The sequence below is a fragment of the Eubalaena glacialis genome, chromosome X, assembly GCF_028564815.1.
Source record: "Eubalaena glacialis isolate mEubGla1 chromosome X, mEubGla1.1.hap2.+ XY, whole genome shotgun sequence".
Taxonomy (NCBI): domain Eukaryota; kingdom Metazoa; phylum Chordata; class Mammalia; order Artiodactyla; family Balaenidae; genus Eubalaena; species Eubalaena glacialis.
In genome coordinates this window covers 60,300,798-60,320,942 of record NC_083736.1, presented here as the reverse complement: position 1 = coordinate 60,320,942, position 20,145 = coordinate 60,300,798, and the positions used below count along the sequence as shown (strand labels likewise).

Below are 20,145 nucleotides of genomic sequence, written 5' to 3'. Positions count from 1 at the left end.
CCTAAATGTCTATCAACACAGGGATGGATAAAGAAGATGTGGTACATATATACAATGGATTATTACTCAGCCATTAAAAAGAATGAAATAATGTCATTTGTGGCAACATGCATGGACCTAGAGACTGTCATACTGAGTGAAGTAAGTCAGACAGAGAAATACAAATATCGTATGACATCACTTATATGTGGAATCTAAAATAAATGATACAAATGAACCTATTTACAAAACAGAAACAGACTCACAGACTTAGAGAATGAACTTATGGTTACCAGTGGGGAAGGATGGGGGGAGAGATAGTTAGGGAGTTTAGTATTGACACGTACACACTGCTACATTTAAAATGGAAAACCAACAAGGACCTACGGAATAGCCCAGGGAACTCTGCTCAGTATTATGTGACAACCTAAATGGGAAAAGAATTTGAAAAGGAATGGTTACATGTATATGTATAGCCAAATCACTTTGCTGTACACCTGAAACTAGCACAACATTGTTAATCAACTATACTCCAATATAAAATAAAAAATCTTTAAAAAATAAAATCCCTTTTCCAAGAAAAAAAAAAAAGGAAGGTGATACTATCACAAAAGGAAATAGAAAATTCTACATAAGCAGAACCATGACAGCCAACAGAAGCATTTGATAATGTAGTGTAGTAGTTCAGACCACAACCCCAGGGTATGTCTACCTGGGTTAAGTTCCAGATCTGCTATTTTCATTGGTTACATGACATTGACCAGGTAACAATCCTAAATATGCCTCAGTGTCTTTATACATAAAGAGAGGACACCAATAGTATCTACCTTAAAGGCTACTGTGAATATTAAATGCATTAATGCATGCAGAGCACTTATAACAATGTTTGGCACACAAGAAGCTCCTGAAGAATGTTGGCTTGTATTATTTCCAGAATGAGGGGAAGATTTCCCTAAAGAAGTCTGGTCGTGCTTGTGAAATGAAGAAGCAGACTGAACTAAGAGAAACTTACCTTTTAAGTGTGTATCTCTTCAAATCTATCCTCTATTCTTCATCCCCACTTCCTGGGACCTCATTTGAGTCTTTATTATTTCTCACCTGGTCTTACTGTATATGGATTGGGACAAGTAGAGCATGGGTTGAGCTATAGGAAGTAATCTTGTTTGCCTGGAGCACCAGACCAATGACGAGTCAGGTTGGATAAGGGTCTTGATTGCCTGGTGGAAGAGTTCAGACTTAATCACGTAGGCAATAAAAAGACCTGGAAGATTTTGGAACGAATAATAGTATTGCAGAATTGTATTTTAAGGAAAATTCTCTTAATGGGAGAAAGACTAGGTATGGGAAACTAGTTAAAAGGCTTCCGCATAATCCAGGTAGAGATGGTTAGTGCCTGACAAGGTACTGAAGAAGGAAGAACAGGATGAAAGAGATATTGCGGAGGCTGATGATATTTTGCAAATTAGTTTATTCATTCAGTATTCATTGAACACCTACTATATGCCTGGCATGGTGACAGGTATTGGGGACACAGCAACATATAATCATTCATTCGTTCAACAAGTATTTATTGAACAAAGTGTCTCACATTGTTCTGGGAGCTGGAGATACAGCAGTGGTTCCTGTCTTCAAGGAGCTCACAGCCTAGACTGGGGGAAAGATAACTAAACAGATAATTATGGTTCTTTTTGACAATGTTGGGATGAAGATTAAATCAGCATCTAACCCATTTTGTTTTGGCAATAGGAGCCATGTCACCTAAACTGTGGTGTTTGTGAGTAAAACAGCAAAGGTGGAGGTCAGAGAGGGAAGAAGAGACCAGACTGTGAAGGTCTTTAATGTCACAATATGGGATTTGAGCTTTCTCGTGGGCAAAAGGGAAGGATTAGGGTATTTAAACAAGGGTGTGCAATCCTACTTTAGAGATGTTGCTCTGGGAATTAAGGTAGGGGTGGCCTAGTTTGGAAGTGTAAAGAAAAGAGAAGACTCTTAGAATCCTAGCAGGTCACAAAAGGCTCATAAAGTTCCTCCAATATTAATCAACCCTTTCAGTTTTATGGACTGAGACCCTAGAGAGGTCAAGTGAACTGATCACACAGCTAATAAAGTGACAAAGTTTAAATCTGAAGGTCTGCCCTGATTCTCAGTCTAGTGCTCTGATTACTACTCCCTTGTTTTGAACTTAAGTATGATCAGCAAAAAACGACTACAGGGATGGGCATAGCAAGTGTGAAGAGCAAGAAAATGAAAGATCAGAAGAGGAGGTGTTAAGCTGGGTTCTTGGGGGGACGGCTTTGTTTTTTCCACATTTGTAACTACAGAGTTTTGCAAACTTTACTACTAAAAACAGACAAACAAAAGAACATCCCTTGGTCAGAAGGCCAAGAATGGTTAGTGGTAAGAGGGTTTGAGGGAGTGCGTGCTAAAGAAGCTTATTTTGTCTGAGAAGAAAACATGTGGCCCAATCCCTAAAGAACAGGTCAGAAAGTTGAGGTTTCTGCCTATTTGGCTAACCACAGCCTCCACCTCGAAAGATGTACTCCAGCGCCCTCTGCTGAATCCTAAAAGCTGGTCTCCCTAGCTCTTGCTGACGCAGACAGTAGGAGAAGCCAAAATGGCGGCGACGCCCCCTCGAGCCGTACTGTGGAGGATGACGGGAAGGATTCGGCAGCAATGACTGGAGGATGGACCCCGGGCGCTGGCCGCTGAGTTTGGGGTTTTGGTCCCCCGAGCTGTGACAGCACCTTCTTGTGAAAGCGCTTTGGAAAATTTAAAGAGGTCTCTAAGCTACAGGTATGGCGATGTTGTTGTCATTACAGCAGACAGTCCAGTAGGCAGCGGTAGAGTGTAGCATGAGAGCCTCAGCTGATCCCTATTTGTTTCTAGAACTGGGCTGTTATGACAAGATTTGAGGCTAAATTAGAGTTTAAGATTGGTGGAATTTAGACTTTAAAGGAAGGAGTTTTAATCTGAGATACCTATATGAGCCACATGGCAGGGATTTATGGCAGTGGTAAAGATCAGTTAGTGAGCTCCTTGAAATAGTATGTAAAAACATATATGTGTGAATTTCTGTGTATTTCGGGGGCGAGAGGGTCCAAAGCTTTCATCACATTTTTCCAAAAGAGTTGGTGATCCTTCCTTTAAAAGATTAGGTTCTCCTAGGGGCAGGACAGGAATAAAGACGCAGACGTAGAGAATGGACTTGAGGAAATGGGCATGGGGAGGGGGAAGGGTAAGCTGGGACGAAGTGTGAGAGTGGCATGGACATATATACACTACCAAATGTAAAATAGATAGCTAGTGGGAAGCAGCCACATAGCACAGGGAGATCAGCTCGGTGCTTTGTGACCACCTAGAGGGGTGGGATAGGGAAGAGATATGGGGATATATGTATATGTATAGCTGATTTACTTTGTCATAAAGCAGAAACTAACACACCATTGTAAAGCAATTATACTCCAATAAAGATGTTAAAAAAAAAACTGGCAGGTAGCATGTGCCATTTTTGCCCTTCTCACTGTTTGTAATATGGATGTAACAACTGGAGTTCCAGTAGCCGTCTTGTGACCTTAAGGATGAAAACCATGTGCTAAGGATGATGGAGTCACCATACCAGCCCTGAACAGCCTACTACTAGATCTTTTTTACGTGATTGAAAAATAAGTGTCTATGTTATTTGAAAAAAAAAAAAAAAGATTAGGTTCTAGGCCAAGGATACCATACCATAATGATTATGCAAAACTTTAGAGCCAGACTCTCTGGTTTCACATCTTTACTAAGATCCCTAGCTGGATGACCTTAAGCAAGCATCTTAACCTGTCTGTGCTTCAGTTCCTCATCTGTAAAATGGGGATAATACCAATGCCTACCTCTGAGTGTTGTTATAAAATGAGTTTATTAACTCAAATTTGTTATAATAAGCATACATTAACTAAAAATAATTTGATGGCTTCCCCAAGAGTTTAGTAACCCTTGGCAGCATTATAGTGCATATATATATATCATATAATATGTATATCATATCATATATACATATATATGTATCATGTTATTACACTTTTAACATCCATTCTGTCCTTTGATCCTCCTTATGATTTTATGAGGTTGGTTTACACATAAAGAAAATTGAGACAGAGACAGGCTAAATAACATATATAAGGTTGTCCTGGTCAGTGACTGATTTGTGATTCTAGAATCAGGTCTGCCAGATTCTTGGCCTAGTGCTCTTTTCATTATGCCATGATGGACTTGTGCAAAGGACCTTATGGAAACGTGGGTTAAACCCTGACTGACTAGAGTCAGTCTAACCCTGACTCTCATTTTAGAGTTGAGAAAAGAAATCCTCAGGTGGTTCTGTATCCAGCCTGGGCTTGAATACATGTGTCACGGAACAAACTGCATATTTGGCAACCCAATCTCATTTATAGAAGGGTAACTTCATTGTAATTTGACCTATTAACATTCAGACTTGTGCAGGTTTCTCACGTGTTAAAGGAAAACTAAAAGTTTTCCTTGACACTGGTCTCTCTCCAGCTACCACCTTCTTTCCTTCTCTTCTCAGCAGGCTTCAGGAAGAGGGCTGTTTATTCAGGATTTCAAAGCTTTCACTTTCTGCTTCACCTATCAACTCACTTCCCTAAGCATTCTATCAGTGTCCTTCTCATTGGCAAAGCTAGTAGACACTCTTTTGACCCTTATGCTACTTTTAACCATGTTGAGCTATAAGGTACCATACTGTTCTCATTTTTCTGTAGCTTCTCTGTCCTTTCCTTATCCATTTTCTTCTATGGTTTATTTTCCTCTGTCTAATCCTTATTTACAAAGATATGTCCTTGGCCTTCTCTCTTTCTTATGTCACATTCATTCCCTGGATAATCTCATCCACTCACTCAGTTTCAACACCTGGAGCTAATGGCTATTAAATTTATGTCCACATCCCAGGCTCTTTTCCCCAACTCCACACTCATATATCAAACTGCCTACCATATATTTCACAAGCAACTCCAACTCATTCTTCTAAAACCAAATTAATCATTTTACCCTTGCCTCATATCTGAAGTGCTACCATCCAACTTAGTCACCAAAGCCAGAAACCTGGCTATAATTTTTGATTCCTCTTTCTACTTTAACTCTTATATATCATCAATTTATCCATTCATTTAACAAATACTGAGTACCTACTTTGTTCCCAGCATTATGCTATGTGATGAGGATATAGCATCTAGGTCAGTCCCTAGCAAAGCCCCTGCCTTCATGCAACTTTCATTCAAGTACCAAGCTCAGTATTAAGCTGTGATTCACATACTAAATTAATCAAAATTTTAAATTGTGAAAATGAGAAGAATAATGTGCTATGAAAGCACATAATCTGGGATCATGTAAGACATCCCTGAGGAGGTGATGTTTGAGTTGAAGGCTGAAGAATGAATAGGAATTAATTAGATAAAGAGAGGGAAGAGAGTATGGGCAGAGGAGAGAGCATGTGTACAAAGCCCTGAGGCAGTGAGGAGGGAGATGTATTTGAGAATCAAAAAGAAGACCAGTGTGTAGTTGGCATGTAGGGAAACACAGGACAGAGTGGCATGAGACAAGGGTGGAGAGGTGGGCAGGAGCTTTATAGGCCACAGAAAGAATTTGGACTTTTTCTTGAGATTAATGAGAAGCTATTAAAGAGTTTTCATCAGGGAAGTGACATGGTCAAATCTGGGTTTTGAAAAGATCACTCTGCCTGCTGAATAGCATATCAGAAGATTGGGGAGGCACGTTAGGATGCTTTTGAGGTAAATGAGGCAAGAGAGGTGGTGGCTTCTATTGGATTTGTGACAGTGAGGGTCAGAGAGGCGCATATTAAGGGATTAATTAGGAAGTGAAAGTAATAGGACATAGAGACTGATTAGATATGAGGGTAGGAGGTGGCGAGGTAGAGAGAATAGAAGTCCCAGGTTCCTAGTTTCTATCTTGAACAACTAAGTGAATGGTGGTATCATTTTCTGAGTTTGGAATACTACAAAGATAAACAAATTTGGGGTGCAAATAGATGATTTTAGATATCATAACTTAATTGGAAACATTTTTTGCTTTCTTGGTGATACATAAAATAGTAATGCCTCTTGCAATGGATGACATTAATTTTAGTTAAATTTTCTTGATGAAACCAAGAACATGGTTGAGATCACCCAGGGAGAGAATACAGACTCAGAAGAAAAGGGAGCAGAGGCCTGAGACTTGAGGATTTCTAATGTTTAAATATCCAGGAGAGGGATATGAACTGGCAAAAAGACAGAGAAAGAACAGGAAGGGGATGTGAAATCCCAGTTTAACTTTCTTTTTTAAAAACTAATTAATTATATTAGAGCATAGTTGATTTACAATATTATATTAGTCTTAGGTGTCCAACATAGTGATTCAATATTTTTATAGATTACACTCATTTAAAGTTATTATAAAATATTGGCTATATTCCCCATGCTGTACAATATATCCTTGTATCTTATTTATTTTATACATAGTAGTTTGTACCTCTTAATACCCTATGCCTGTCTTGCCCCTCCCTGCTTCTGTCTCCCTACTGGTAACCACTAGTTTGTTCTCTATATCTGAGTCTGTTTCTGTTTTGTTTATTCATTCACTTTGGTTTTTAGATTCCACATATAAGTGATAACATATAGTTTTTGTCTTTCTCTGCATATCGTATTACACTAATACACTATGCACTATACCTTCCAGATCCATCCATGTTGTTGCAAATGGCAAGACTTCACTCTTTTTTATAGCTGAGTAATATTCCATTGTATATATGTATACAACACCTTCTTTATCCATTCATCTGTTGATGGACACTTAGATTGCTTCCATATATTGGCTAGTGTAAATAATGCTGCTACGAACATTGGGGTGCATATATCTTTTCAAATTAGTGTTTTTGTTTTCTTTGGCTATATACTCAGACATGGAATTACTGGATCATTTGGTAGTTCTATTTTTAGGTTTTTGAGGAATCTCCATAATGTTTTCCACAGTGGCTGTACCAATTTACATTCCCACTACTAGGGTTCCCTTTTCTCCACATCCTCACCAAAATTTGTTATTTGTGGTCTTTTTGATGATGGTCATTCTGACAGGTGTGAGATGATACCTCATTTTGGTTTTAATTTGCAATTCCCTGATTATTACTGACTTTGAGAATCTTTCCATGTGCCTGTTGATCATCCATATGTCTTCTTTGGAAATATGTCTATTCAAGTCTTCTTCCCATTTTGAAATCAGGTTGTTTGGTTTTTTTTAGATTAAGTTATATGAGCCATTTATATATTTTATATATTAATCCCTTATTGGACATATCACTTGCAAATGCTTTTCCCATTCAGTAGGTTGTCTTTCTGTTTTGTTAATGGTTTCCTTTGCTGAGCAAAGGCTTTTAAGTTTAATTATGTCCCATTTGTTTATTTTGGCTTGTCTTTATCTTTGCCTGAGGAGACAGATCCAAAAAAAATATTGTTGTGTCTTATGTAAAAGAGTGTTCTGCCTATGTTTTCTTCTAGTTTTATGGTTTTCAGTCATATATTTATGTTGTTAGTCCATTTTGAGTTTGCATTTGTATATAGTGTGAGAAAATGTTCTAATTTCATTATTTTTCATGTAACTGTCCAGTTTTCCCAGCACCATTTATTGAAGACACTGTCTTTTCCCCATTTTATGTTTTTGCCTCCTTTGTTGTAGACTAATTGACAATAAGTGCATGGGTTTATTTCTGGGCTCTCTATTCTTTTCCATTGATCTATGTGTCCATTTTTGTGCCAGTACCATGCTGTTTTGATTACTGTAGCTTTGTAGTCTGTCTGAAATCAGGGAACATGATACCCCCAACTTCGCTCTTTTTTCTCAAGATTGATTTGGCTATTTGGGATCTTTGGTGGTTCCATATTAATTTTAGGATTATTTGTTCTAGTTCTGTGAAAAATGTCATGGGTATTTTGATAGGGATTTTATTAAATCTGTAGATTGCTTTGGGTAGTATGGCTATTTTAACATTATTAGTCCCTGCAATCCATGAACATGGGTTATCTTCATAGTTTTATAGTTTTCGGAATATGGGTCTTTTTTATTCCTAGTTTATTATTTTTGATACAATTTAAATAGGATTGTTTTCTTGCTTTCTCTTTCTGATAGTTCATACTAGTGTATAGACAAGCAATGTATTTCTATATATTAATCTTGTATCCTACATCTTTACCGAATTCATATATTACTTTTAATATTTTTTTGGTGGAGACTTCATGGCTTTCTATATATAGTATCATGTCATCTACAAACAGTGACAGTTTTACTTCTTTTCTTCCACTTTGGATCCCATTTATTTCTTATTCTTGTCTGATTGCTGTGGCTAGGGCTTCCAGTATTTTGTTAAATAGAAGTGGTGAGGTGCACATCCTTGTCTCACTCTTGATTTTAGAGGAAAAGCCTTCAGCTTTTCAATACTGAGTATGATGTTAGCTGTGGGTTTGTTATAAATGCCCTTTATTATGTTGAGTTGTGTTCCCTCTATAACACATTCATTCAGAATTTTTATCATGAATGGATGTTGAATTTTGTCAAATGCTTTTACTCTGTCTATTGGGGTAATCATGTGATTTTTATCCTTCCTTTTGTTAATGTGGTATAACAAATTGATTGATTTGTGGATAATGAACCATATTTGCATCCCTGGAATAAAACCCACTTAATCGTGGTGTATGACCCTTTGTATATATTGTTGAATTTGGTTTGCTAATATTTTGTTGAAGATTTTTGCATTCATATTCATCAGGGATCTTGGCATGTAATTTTTTTCTTTTTGTAGTGTCTTTGTTTTCAGATCAGGGTAATGGTGGCCTCATAGAATGAGTTTGTGAGTTTTTCCTCCTCTTTCATTTTTTGGAATAGTTTGAAAAGGATAGATATTCACTCTTCTTTATATGTTTGGTAGAATTCCCCTGTGAAGCTCTCCAGTCTAGTGATCAGTCTGTTCAGATTATCTATTTCTTCCTGATTCAGTTTTGGGTGTTGTATGTTTCTAGGAATTTATCTGTTTCTTCTAGGTTGCCCAATTTGTTGGCATACACCTGTTTGTAGTATTCTCTTAAGATTATATTTCTCTGATAAAGGTTATTATTTCTCCTCTTTCATTTCTTAGTTTGTTTATTTGAGTCCTCTCTTTTTTATCTTAATGAGCCTGATGAAGGCTTATCTATTTTGTTTATCTTTAAAAAAAAGCTCTTGGTTTCATTGATCTTTTCTATTTTTTGTCTCATTTATTTCCTCTCTGATATTTATTTATTTTTTTTCCTTCTGCTGACATTGGGCTTTGTTCGTTCTTCTTTTTCTAATTCCTTTAAATGGTAGATGGTAGGTTAGGTTGTTTCCTTGAGAGTTTTCTCATTTCTTGAGTTATGCCTGTATTGCTATAAACTTCCCTTTTAGAAATGTTTTTACTGTGTCCCATAGATTTTGGAAAGTTGTGTTTTTATTTTAATTTGTCTTGAGGTATTTACTTATTTCCTCTTTAATTTCTTCATTGACCCATTGGCTTTTTAGTTGCCTGTTTAGTCTCCACGTGTTTGTGTTTTTCCCATTTTTCTTCTCATAATTGATTATTTTCATAATGTTGTGTTCAGAAAAGTTTTTTGGTATAATTTCTGTTCTCTTAAATTTGTTGAGACTTGTTTTATGGCCTAGCATGTGATCTCTCCTGGAGAATGTTCCGTGTGCACTTGAAGAGAATGTGTATTCTTCTGTTTTTGGATGGAATGTCCTGTAGATATCTAGTAAGTCCAGTTGGTCTAATGTATCATTTAAGGCCACTCTTTCTTTAATGATTTTCTGTCTGGATGATCTGTCTATTGATGTCAGTGGGGTGTCATAGTCTCCCACTATTATTGTATTATTGTCAATTTCTCCCTTTATATCTGTTAATATTTGCTTTATATATTTAGGTTCTCCTATATTAGATGCATATATGTTAATGAATGCTATAGTCTCTTTTTGTAGTGATCCCTTTATCATTATATAATGCCCTTCTTTGTGTTTTGTTATAGACTTTAAAAAAAAAAGTCTATTTTTTCTGAGATGAGTATTACTACCCCAGGTTTCTTGTCATTTCCATTTGCATGGAATATTATTCTCCATCCTCTCACTTTGTCTGTGTGTGTCTTCATCTCTGAAGTGAGTCTCCTGTAAGCAGCATATATATGGGTCTTGTGTTTTTATCCATTCAGACATTCTTTGTCTTTTGATAGGAGCATTTAGTCCTTTTACATTTAAAGTAATGATTGGTAGGTATGTACTTATTGCCATTTAGTTACTTGTTTTCTGGTTGTTTTTGTAGTTCTCTGTCCTTTTCCTCTTTTTTTAGTTTAGTCCCTTGTGGTTTGATGATTTTCTCTAGTGGTATGCTGCATTCCTTTCTCTCCAGTTTTTGTATATATATTGTAGAATTTTGGTTTTTGGTTACCATGGTGTTTGTATATATTGAACCATAACTATATATACTTGTTTTAAACTGATAATCATTTAAGTTCAAACACATTATAAAAGCTCCACATTTTTTATTCCCTTCCCCCACGTTTTGTGTTTTTGATGCTGTATTTTACATCGTCATGTCTATCTCTTAACTGTTTATTATAATTATAGCTGCTTTTACAATTTTTATCTTTTAATCTAATTTATTTAAGTGGTTGATCCACAGCCTTTACTATATATTTGCCTTTACTATATATTTGCCTTTACTAATTGGATTTTTCATTTCCTATAAATTCTTCTTGTTGTAGCCTTTTCTTTTCCACTTGAAGAAGACCTTTTAACACTTATTGTAAGATCAGTTCAGTATTGATGAATTCTTTTAGTTTTTGCTTGTTGAGAAGTTCTCCAATCTCTCCTTCAATTCTGAATGGTAACCTTGCTGGGTAGAGTATCCTAGGCTGTAGGTTTTTCCCTTTCAGCATTTTAAATATATAATGCCACTCCTTTCTGGCCTGCAAAGTTTCTGCAGAAAAATCAGCTGATAGTTTTACGGAGTTCCCTTGTATGTGACTCTTTTTCTCTTGTTGCCTTTAGAATTCTCTCTTTATCTTCAACTTTCTACTTTAATTATGATTTGTCTTGGTGTGAGTCTCTTTGGGTTCATTCTTGTTTGGGGAACTCTATGCTTCCTATACCTGGATATCTGTTTCCTTCTTCAGGTTCATGAAGTTCTTAGGCATAATTTTATCAAACACATTGTCTATCCTTTTCTCTCTTTTCTCCTTTGTGACCCCTATAATGTGAACGTTAGTATGTTTTTATGTTGTCTCAGAGGTTTCTTCAACTGTCCTCATTTTTTAAAAGTTTTCTTCTTTCTGTTCTGATTGGGTGATTTCTATTATTCTATGTTCCAGATCACTTATATGTTCTTCTGTATCCCCTAGTCTACTGTTAGTTCCTTCTAGTGTATTTTTCATTTCAGTTATTGTATTCTTCAGCTCTGTTTGGTTCTTTTCTATATTTTCTATTTCCTTGTTAAAATTCTCATTGTGTTTATTCTTTTCCCAAGTTCAGTTAGCATTCTTATTACTCATGCTTTAATCTTTATCTGGTAAATTATCTCTTCTTTTAGTAGGGTTTTCATGATTTTTTTCATGTTTTTTATTTTGTTTGTTTGAAATACATTTCTCTGTCTTCTCATTTTGCTTAACTTTCTCTATCTTTATTAAAGTAGGTGAAACAGTTACTTATTATGAGTTTGAAGGGGTGTCCTTGTGTGAGAGTGTCCCTGTGCAGTCTGCATGTACCCAGTGGCTTTGGTGGGAGAGCTGGATCTGAGTGAACACAGGTCATGTCATCCCCCAGGGTGTGCTGGCAGTTACCACCTTGGTGGGAGGTAGGGATGGAGATGGAGGGACTAGATCCAGAGCCAGGTATGAGCTAGGGCTTCTCCTGTGTTCAGTGGCAGTCACTGCCCTATATGGGGTGGACTTGTAGCCCAAGGTGCTGGAGCAGAAGCCCTGAGGGCTGGGTCCAAGCTGGTTCCATTCCCTCTAACTGTAGGTTTCCTCCCCTCCCCTCTGTAAAGACACCTCTTCCCTATTATAGAGCAGCACCAGAGCAAGAGGGGCTGGGGTAGGTGGGCAGTGTGGGCCAGGGTATGTGCTGGGACAGTTCAGAAAAACCAGTTAAAGCCCCAGGTAGTTTCCAGTTCACTGTTGCCATGTGCCAGCAAGGGCCTCCCTCTCTGCATGCATAGGCAGGGTCAGGTCCAAGCTGGCTCCACTTTCTCCAAGTGCATGCACTCCCCCCACCCCGCAATGGCACTTCCACCTCAGTGAGGAGCAGTGCTGGAGCAAGAAGGGACACAGTGGGTGCCTGATGTGAGTGGGGTATGCTATGGGACAGTCTTGGCAAGCTATTCAAAGCCCCAGGCAACTCTCAATCTCCTGCCTCTGCGTGCACCCTGGCAATGGCCACTCTGGCCCTGTTCAGAGGCAAGACCAGATCTGAGTGCACTCTCCTCAGCAATGGCATCTTCACCCCAACTGCAAGTGGTGCCAGAGCCAGGGGGCTAGAACCAGCACCTGGCATGGGCCACGGCCTGTGCTGGGATGATCCAGGCTAGTTGGTCAGAGCCCCAGGCAGTTTTCAATCTGCTGCCTCTGCATGTGTACTGGTAATGACTGCCTTCACCCTGTTCAGAGGCAGGGTGACGTCCAAGCTGGCTATGTTCTCTCTAAATGTGCACTCTCTCCTTGGCAATGGCAGCCTTCACCTTTATGGAGAGCTGTGAGGGAGCAAGAGGGGCTGGAGCAGGCACTCAGTGCAGGCTGGGGTGTTTTCTGGGGCAGTCATGGGAAAGTGGCTAGAGCCCCAGATGTTTTCAGTCTGCTTCCTCTCCCTTGTTCCTGGGAGTAAGCAAGTGTGTGCATGTGCTCTTCACAAATGGAGTCTTGGTTTCTTACAGCCCTCCTGTAAGTCCCACTGGTTTTCAAGCCAGCTAAGGGGACTGATCTTTCCATTGTTGGACTCCAGGGCTGAGGTGCCCAATATGTGGCTCTAACCCCTCTTTCCCAGGGAAGATCCCTGAGCCCATGATATACCCCTCCTCTTCTGTGTCCACTGCTAGGGGTGTGGGTCCCTACCTGATTGCATCTCTTCCCTTACTTCCTGACTCTGTGTGGATTTTTCTTTATAACTGTGGTTGTAGAAGAGCCTTTCTGTCAGTCTTCAGTTTGCTTTCAGAGAGAGCTGCTCTACCTATAGATGTATTTTTGATGTGTTTGTGGGGGAATCTGAGCTCAACGTCCTATACTCCACCATTTTGATCTCCTTCCCTATTTTTACTTTCTAGTTGCTCTTAACATTTTTTCTTCTGCTATTTAATTCTATCATCTCTTCTGTATTTGTTAGTGGTACCTTTTTTTGTTTTTTGGGTTTTTTTAAGACAGGTTTCCCTTCTCTTCTCATTCTAAGTGTGTGATGTAAAAATGAACATCTTCATATGTTTGCACACTCAGATCTTAAGGGAGTAGGATCTTTTGTTAATAGATCCGGCCATCAGGTGATGGTCATCTAACCATTATTATTATTTGTTGTAACTGATCCATTTTAGAACAGGTGGAAAGACTCTCCCATATGATCAACGTCTGGTCAATAAAGTTCTCTTACAGCCAAGAATCTACAAAGGCTTACATAGGCAGTGGTAATCTTTCACCTTGATTTTTGAGCATTAACCACAAGGTTCAAGACCAGAAAACAATGGACTACAGAGTCAGTAGGTTGAGCTGGCTAAGATTTTTCCCACAGCTGGCCACATTGTTTCACCCAACCATGGGCTGATTGGCAAGGATCTAGGGACATAGTCAACCTAATTTTAACACAAAGGACAACTGACACTTTTATCAACTGTAATACTTGACCAAGATAAAGCATATTTCTAGTTCATTCACTCTGATAGTGGACCACAGAATTTGGTCTCTTTAAGCTATAGATACAAGGTTCTGGTCTTGGACATGTGAGGAAACTCAATCTCTCATACTGCTGAAGACCCCCAAGTCATTTAATCCTAGACCAGACATCTGAGTTTTATTTGAATGACACAGGAATTCTCTAATACATATTCATGATTAGCTGTATTAGATGACCAGGAAGTTGAATGGTGTCTTCATACTTGACAAGGAACTTGGGATAAGCTGAAGTTGTATCTATACAACTTGTGCCAATGTTTTCAGGTAACTGTATATGTTTGTAGAAGACTCAGTTCTCTATGCCTAGGGAGAGACTGCAGAACCACTAACTACTTCCACTTCAGACTCCTCCCTTTCCTAGGAAATCCCTTTTCCATCCCAAAACACCCCAAGTTAAAAAAGAAAATTTTCAAGGAACAATTGTTTTCTTTATTTTTTATTGGGTGCATTTTATCTTAATCTTATTATCTTTTATGCTTACTTTTCTGCAAATTTGGCTACATTACATTGCCTTTTTTTTAAACATCTTTATTGGAGTATAATTGCTTTACAATGTTGTATTAGTTTCTGCTTTATAACAAAGTGAATCAGCTATACGTATACATATATCACCATATCTCCTCACTCTAGCATCTCCCTCCCACTCTCCCTATCCCACCTCTCTAGGTGGTCACAAAGCACGGAGCTGCTCTCCCTGTGCTATGTGGCTGCTTCCCACTAGCTATCTATTTTACATTTGATAGTGTATATATGTCCATACCACTCTCTCACTTCGTCACAGCTTACCCTTCCCCCTCCCCGTGTCCTCAAGTCCATTCTCTACGTCTATGTCTTTATTCCTGTCCTGCCCCTAGGTTTTTCAGAAACTTTTTTTTTTTTTTTAGATTCCATATATATGTGTTAGCATACGGTACTTGTTTTTCTCTTTCTGATTTACGTCACTCCATATGACAGAATCTAAGACAATCCACCTCACTACAAATAACTCAGTTTCATTTTTTTTATGGCTGAGTAATATTCCATTGTATATATGTGCCACATCTACTTTATCCATTCATCTGTCGATGGACAATTAGGTTGCTTCCATGTCTGGCTATTGCAAATAGAGCTTCAATGAACACTGTGGTACATGACTCTTTTTGAATTATGATTTTGTCAGGATATATGCCCAGTAGTGGGATTGCTGGATCATATGGTAGTTCTATTTTTAATTTTTTAAGGAACCTCCATACTGTTCTCCATAGTGGCTGTATCAATTTACATTCCCACCAACAGTGCAAAAGGGTTCCCTTTTCTTCACACCCTCTCCAGCATTATTGTTTGTAGATTTTTTGATGATGGCCATTCTGACCGGTGTGAGATGATATCTCATTGTAGTTTTGATTTGCATTTCTCTAATGTTTAGTGATGTTGAGCATCCTTTCATATGTTTGTGGGCTATCTGTATATCTTCCTTGGAGAAATGTCTATTTAGGTCTTCTGCCCATTTTTGGATTGGGTTTTTTTTTTGATATTGAGCTTCATGAGCTACTTGTAAATTTTGGAGATTAATCCTTTCTCAGTTTCTTCATTTGCATATATTTTCTCCCATTCTGAGGGTTGTCCTTTCGTCTTGTTTATGTTTTCCTTTGTTGTGCAAAAGCTTTTAAGTTTCATTAGGTCCCATTTGTTTATTTCTGTTTTTATTTCCATTTCTCTAGAAGGTGGGTCAAAAAGGATCGTGCTTTGAATTATGTCATAGAGTGTTCTCACTGTTTTTCCTCTAAAAGTTTTATAGTGTCTGACCTTACATTTAGGTCATTAATCCATTTTGACTTTATTTTTGTGTATGGTATTAGGGAGTGTTCTTTTTTTTTTGGAGTATTAGTTTTTGTTCTTCCAGTCTTTTCTCACGTGCATATGTATTTTTTTTCACACACACACGCTGTATTTTATTTTTACAAGAGATAAATAGACTGACACCAAGCATTGTAAATGGATGACCACAACAAAAGCAACAATGATTGCAATTACCAAACACGAAACACACTCATGCTATGTCATAATATTGACATTCAGTCCAGTAATCCTCCACTGTAACAGCTCCTTTACTTTGCAGTGAAAATTGATTTCTATATTCTTTGCCTCTGAGTCCTTGTGGGATTTTTTTTTAATTCAAACAGAAAGTCACAAAAATTATAATCATCCTCATCAGTTCACTCAGTCCCATGTAAATAATTTTTTTTTATCTTGATCTTTTGTTAGCACTTTTATGAGTTCATCAGTTTTTCATTAAAGTTCTGAAAATGCTTATTCATTCAGTTCAGCAGTACAGTCAGTTACCAGAAACCTGTATTTGTCAGAGTCTTTTCCATGAATTCCTTGAAGATGAAACCCTTTTATAGAAACATATTTGCAAAAGCATCACAGTACACCCAGAAGTGTCTGTAAATGACAAAAGACTTAAAACTGACCATGGTTAAAGATTGGATGAAAGTTCATAATAATGCAATTGACAAGGAAATTTAGTTATTTCTGAGATATACATTTTAAAGTAATAACTAGAATTATGACATAACATTATACCAGAACATATAAGATTTTTAGAAATTTCATGTAATGTCTGAAACATTTATATTAACATATTTCCATACAAATAACACAATGAAAGGTTAGTATTAGTTGTTTTGTTTGTTTGTTTTATACTGCAGGTTCTTATTAGTCATCAATTTTATACACATCAGTGTATACATGTCAATTCCAATCGCCCAATTCAGCACGCCACCATCCCCACCCCACCGCAGTTTTCGCCCCTTGGTGTCCATATGTCTGTTCTCTACATCTGTGTCTCAACTTCTGCCCTGCAAACTGGTTCATCTGTACCATTTTTCTAGGTTCCACATACATGCATTAATATACGATATTTGTTTTTCTCTTTCTGACTTACCTCACTCTGTATGACAGTCTCTAGATCCATCCACGTCTCAGCAAATGACTCAATTTCATTCCTTTTTATGGCTGAGTAATATTCCATTGTATATATGTACCACAACTTCTTTAACCATTCGTCTGTCGATGGGCATTTAGGTTGCTTCCAAGACCTGGCTATTGTAAATAGTGCTGCAATGAACATTGGGGTGCATGTGTCTTTTTGAATTATGGTTTTCTCTATGTATATGCCCAGTAGTGGGATTGCTGGATCATACGGTAAATCTATTTTTAGTTTTTTAAGGAACCTCCATACTGTTCTCCATAGTGGCTGTATCAATTTACATTCCCACCAACAGTGCAAGAGGGTTCCCTTTTCTCCACACCCTCTCCAGCATTTGTTGTTTGTAGATTTTCTGATGATGCCCATTCTAACTGGTGTGAGGGGATACCTCATTGTAGTTTTGATTTGCATTTCTCTAATAATTAGTGATGTTGAGCATCTTTTCATGTGCTTCTTGGCCATCTGTATGTCTTCTTTGGAGAAATGTCTATTTAGGTCTTCTGCCCATTTTTGGATTGGGTTGTTTGTTTCTTTAATATTGAGCTGAATGAGCTGTTTATATATTTTGGAGATTAATCCTTTTCCGTTGATTCGTTTGCAAATATTTTCTCCCATTCTGAGGGTTGTCTTTTCGTCTTGTTTATGGTTTCCTTTGCTGTGCAAAAGCTTTTAAGTTTCATTAGGTCCCATTTGTTTATTTTTGTGTTTATTTCCATTACTCTAGGAGATGGATCAAAAAAGATCTTGCTGTGATTGATGTCAAAGAGTGTTCTTCCTATGTTTTCCTCTAAGAGTTTTATACTGTCCAGTCTTACATTTAGGTCTTGAATCCATTTTGAGTTTATTTTTGTGTGTGGTGTTAGGGAGTATTCTAATTTCATTCTTTTACATGTAGCTGTCCAGTTTTCCCAGCACCACTTATTGAAGAGACTGTCTTTTCTTCATTGTATATCTTTGCCTCCTTTCTCATAGATTAGTTGACCATAGGTGCGTGGGTTTATCTCTGGGCTTTCTATCTTGTTCCATTAATCGATGTTTCTGTCTTTGTGCCAGCACCATCTTGTCTTGATTACTGTAGCTTTGTAGTATAGTCTGAAGTCAGGGAGTCTGATTCCTCCAGCTCCGTTTTTTTCCCTCAAGACTGCTTCGGCTATTCGGGGTCTTTTTTGTCTCCATACAAATTTTAAGATGATTTGTTCTAGTTCCATAAAAAATGACATTGGTAATTTGATATGGATTGCATTGAATCTGTAGACTGCTTTGGGTAGTATAGTCATTTTCACAATGTTGATTCTTCCAATCCAAGAACATGGTATATCTCTCCATCTGTTGGTATCATCTTTAATTTCTTTCATCAGTGTCTTATAGTTTTCTGCATACAGGTCTTTTGTTTCCCTAGGTAGGTTTATTCCTAGATATTTTATTCTTTTTGTTGCAATGGTAAATGGGAGTGTTTCCATAATTTCTCTTTCAGATTTTTCATCATTGGTGTATAGGAATGCAAGAGATTTCTGTGCATTAATTTTGTATCCTGCAACTTTACCAAATTCATTGATTAGCTCTAGTAGTTTTCTGGTGTCATTTTTAGGATTCTCTATGTATAGTATCATGTCATCTGCAAACAGTGACAGTTTTACTTCTTCTTTTCCAATTTGTATTCCTTTTATTTCTTTTTCTTCTCTGATTGCCATGGCTAGGACTTCCAAATCTATGTTGAATAATAGTGGTGAGAGTGGACATCCTTGTCTCGTTCCTGATCTTAGAGGAAATGCTTTCAGTTTTTCACCATTGAGAATGATGTTTGCTGTGGGTTTGTCGTATATGGCCTTTATTATGTTGAGGTAGGTTCCCTCTATGCCCACTCTCTGGAGAGTTTTTATCATAAATGGGTGTTGAATTTTGTCAAAAGCTTTTTCTGCATCTATTGAGATGATCATATAGTTTTTATTCTTCAGTTTGTTAATATGGTGTATCACATTGATTGATTTGCATATATTGAAGAATCCTTGCATCCCTGGGATAAATCCCACTTGATCGTGGTGTATGATCCTTTTAATGTGCTGTTGAATTCTGTTTGCCAGTATTTTGTTGAGGATTTTTGCATCTATATTCATCAGTGATATTGGTCTGTAATTTTCTTTTTTTATAGTGTCTTTGTCTGGTTTTGGTATCAGGGTGATGGTGGCCTCATAGAATGAGTTTGGGAGTGTTCCTTCCTCTGCAATTTTTTGGAAGAGTTTGAGAAGGATGGGTATTAGCTCGTCTCTAAATGTTTGATAGAATTCACCTGTGAAGCCATCTGGTCCTGGATTTTTGTTTGTTGGAAGATTTTTAGTCACAGTTTCAATTTCATTACTTGTGATTGGTCTGTTCATATTTTCTGTTTCTTCCTGGTTCAGTCTTGGAAGGTTATACCTTTCTAAGAATTTGTCCATTTCTTCCAGGTTATCCATTTTATTGGCATAGAGTTGCTTGTAGTAGTCTCAGGATGTTTTGTATTTCTGTGGTGTCAGTTGTAACTTCTCCTTTTTCATTTCTAATTTTATTGATTTGAGTCCTCTCCCTCTTTTTCTTGATGAGTCTGGATAATGGCTTATTAATTTTGTTTATCTTCTCAAAGAACGAGCTTTTAGTTTTATTGGTCTTTGCTATTGTTTTCTTTGTTTCTATTTCATTTATTTCCACTCTGATCTTTATGTTTTCTTTCCTTCTGCTAACTTTGGGTTTTGTTTGTTCTTCTTTCTCTAGTTCCTTTAGGTGTAAGGTTAGATTGTTTACTTGAGATTTTTCTTGTTTCTTTAGGCAGGCTTGTATAGCTATAAACTTCCCTCTTAGAACTGCGTTTGCTGCACCCCATAGGTTTTGGATCATCGTGTTTTCATTGTCATTTGTCTCTAGGTATTTTTTGATTTCCTCTTTGATTTCTTCAGTTATCTCTTGGTTATTTAGTAACGTATTGTTTAGCGTCCATGTGTTTCTGTTTTTTACGTTTTTTCCCCTGTAATTGATTTCTAAGCTCATATCGTTGTGGTCAGAAAAGATGCTTGATATGATTTCAATTTTCTTAAATTTACTGAGTCTTGATTTGTGACCCAAGGTGTGATCTATCCTGGAGAATGTTCCGTGCGCACTTTAGAAGAACGTTTAATCTGCTGTTTTTGGATGTAATGTCCTATAAATATCAATTAAATCTATCTGGTCTATTGTGTCATTTAAAGCTTC

The 20,145-nt window shown here is 37.4% G+C and overlaps 1 protein-coding gene across 1 annotated transcript in view; it reads left to right on the top strand.

The window, feature by feature from the left end:
* Positions 1–2,652: 2,652 nt before the first annotated feature.
* The window catches only part of EDA2R (ectodysplasin A2 receptor), a 141,685-nt gene continuing 124,192 nt past the window's right edge, over positions 2,653–20,145 (top strand). The window contains exon 1 of the mRNA XM_061178821.1: positions 2,653–2,772. The gene's annotated coding sequence lies outside the window, so the exon portion shown is untranslated. The remainder of the gene's footprint in view (positions 2,773–20,145) is intronic.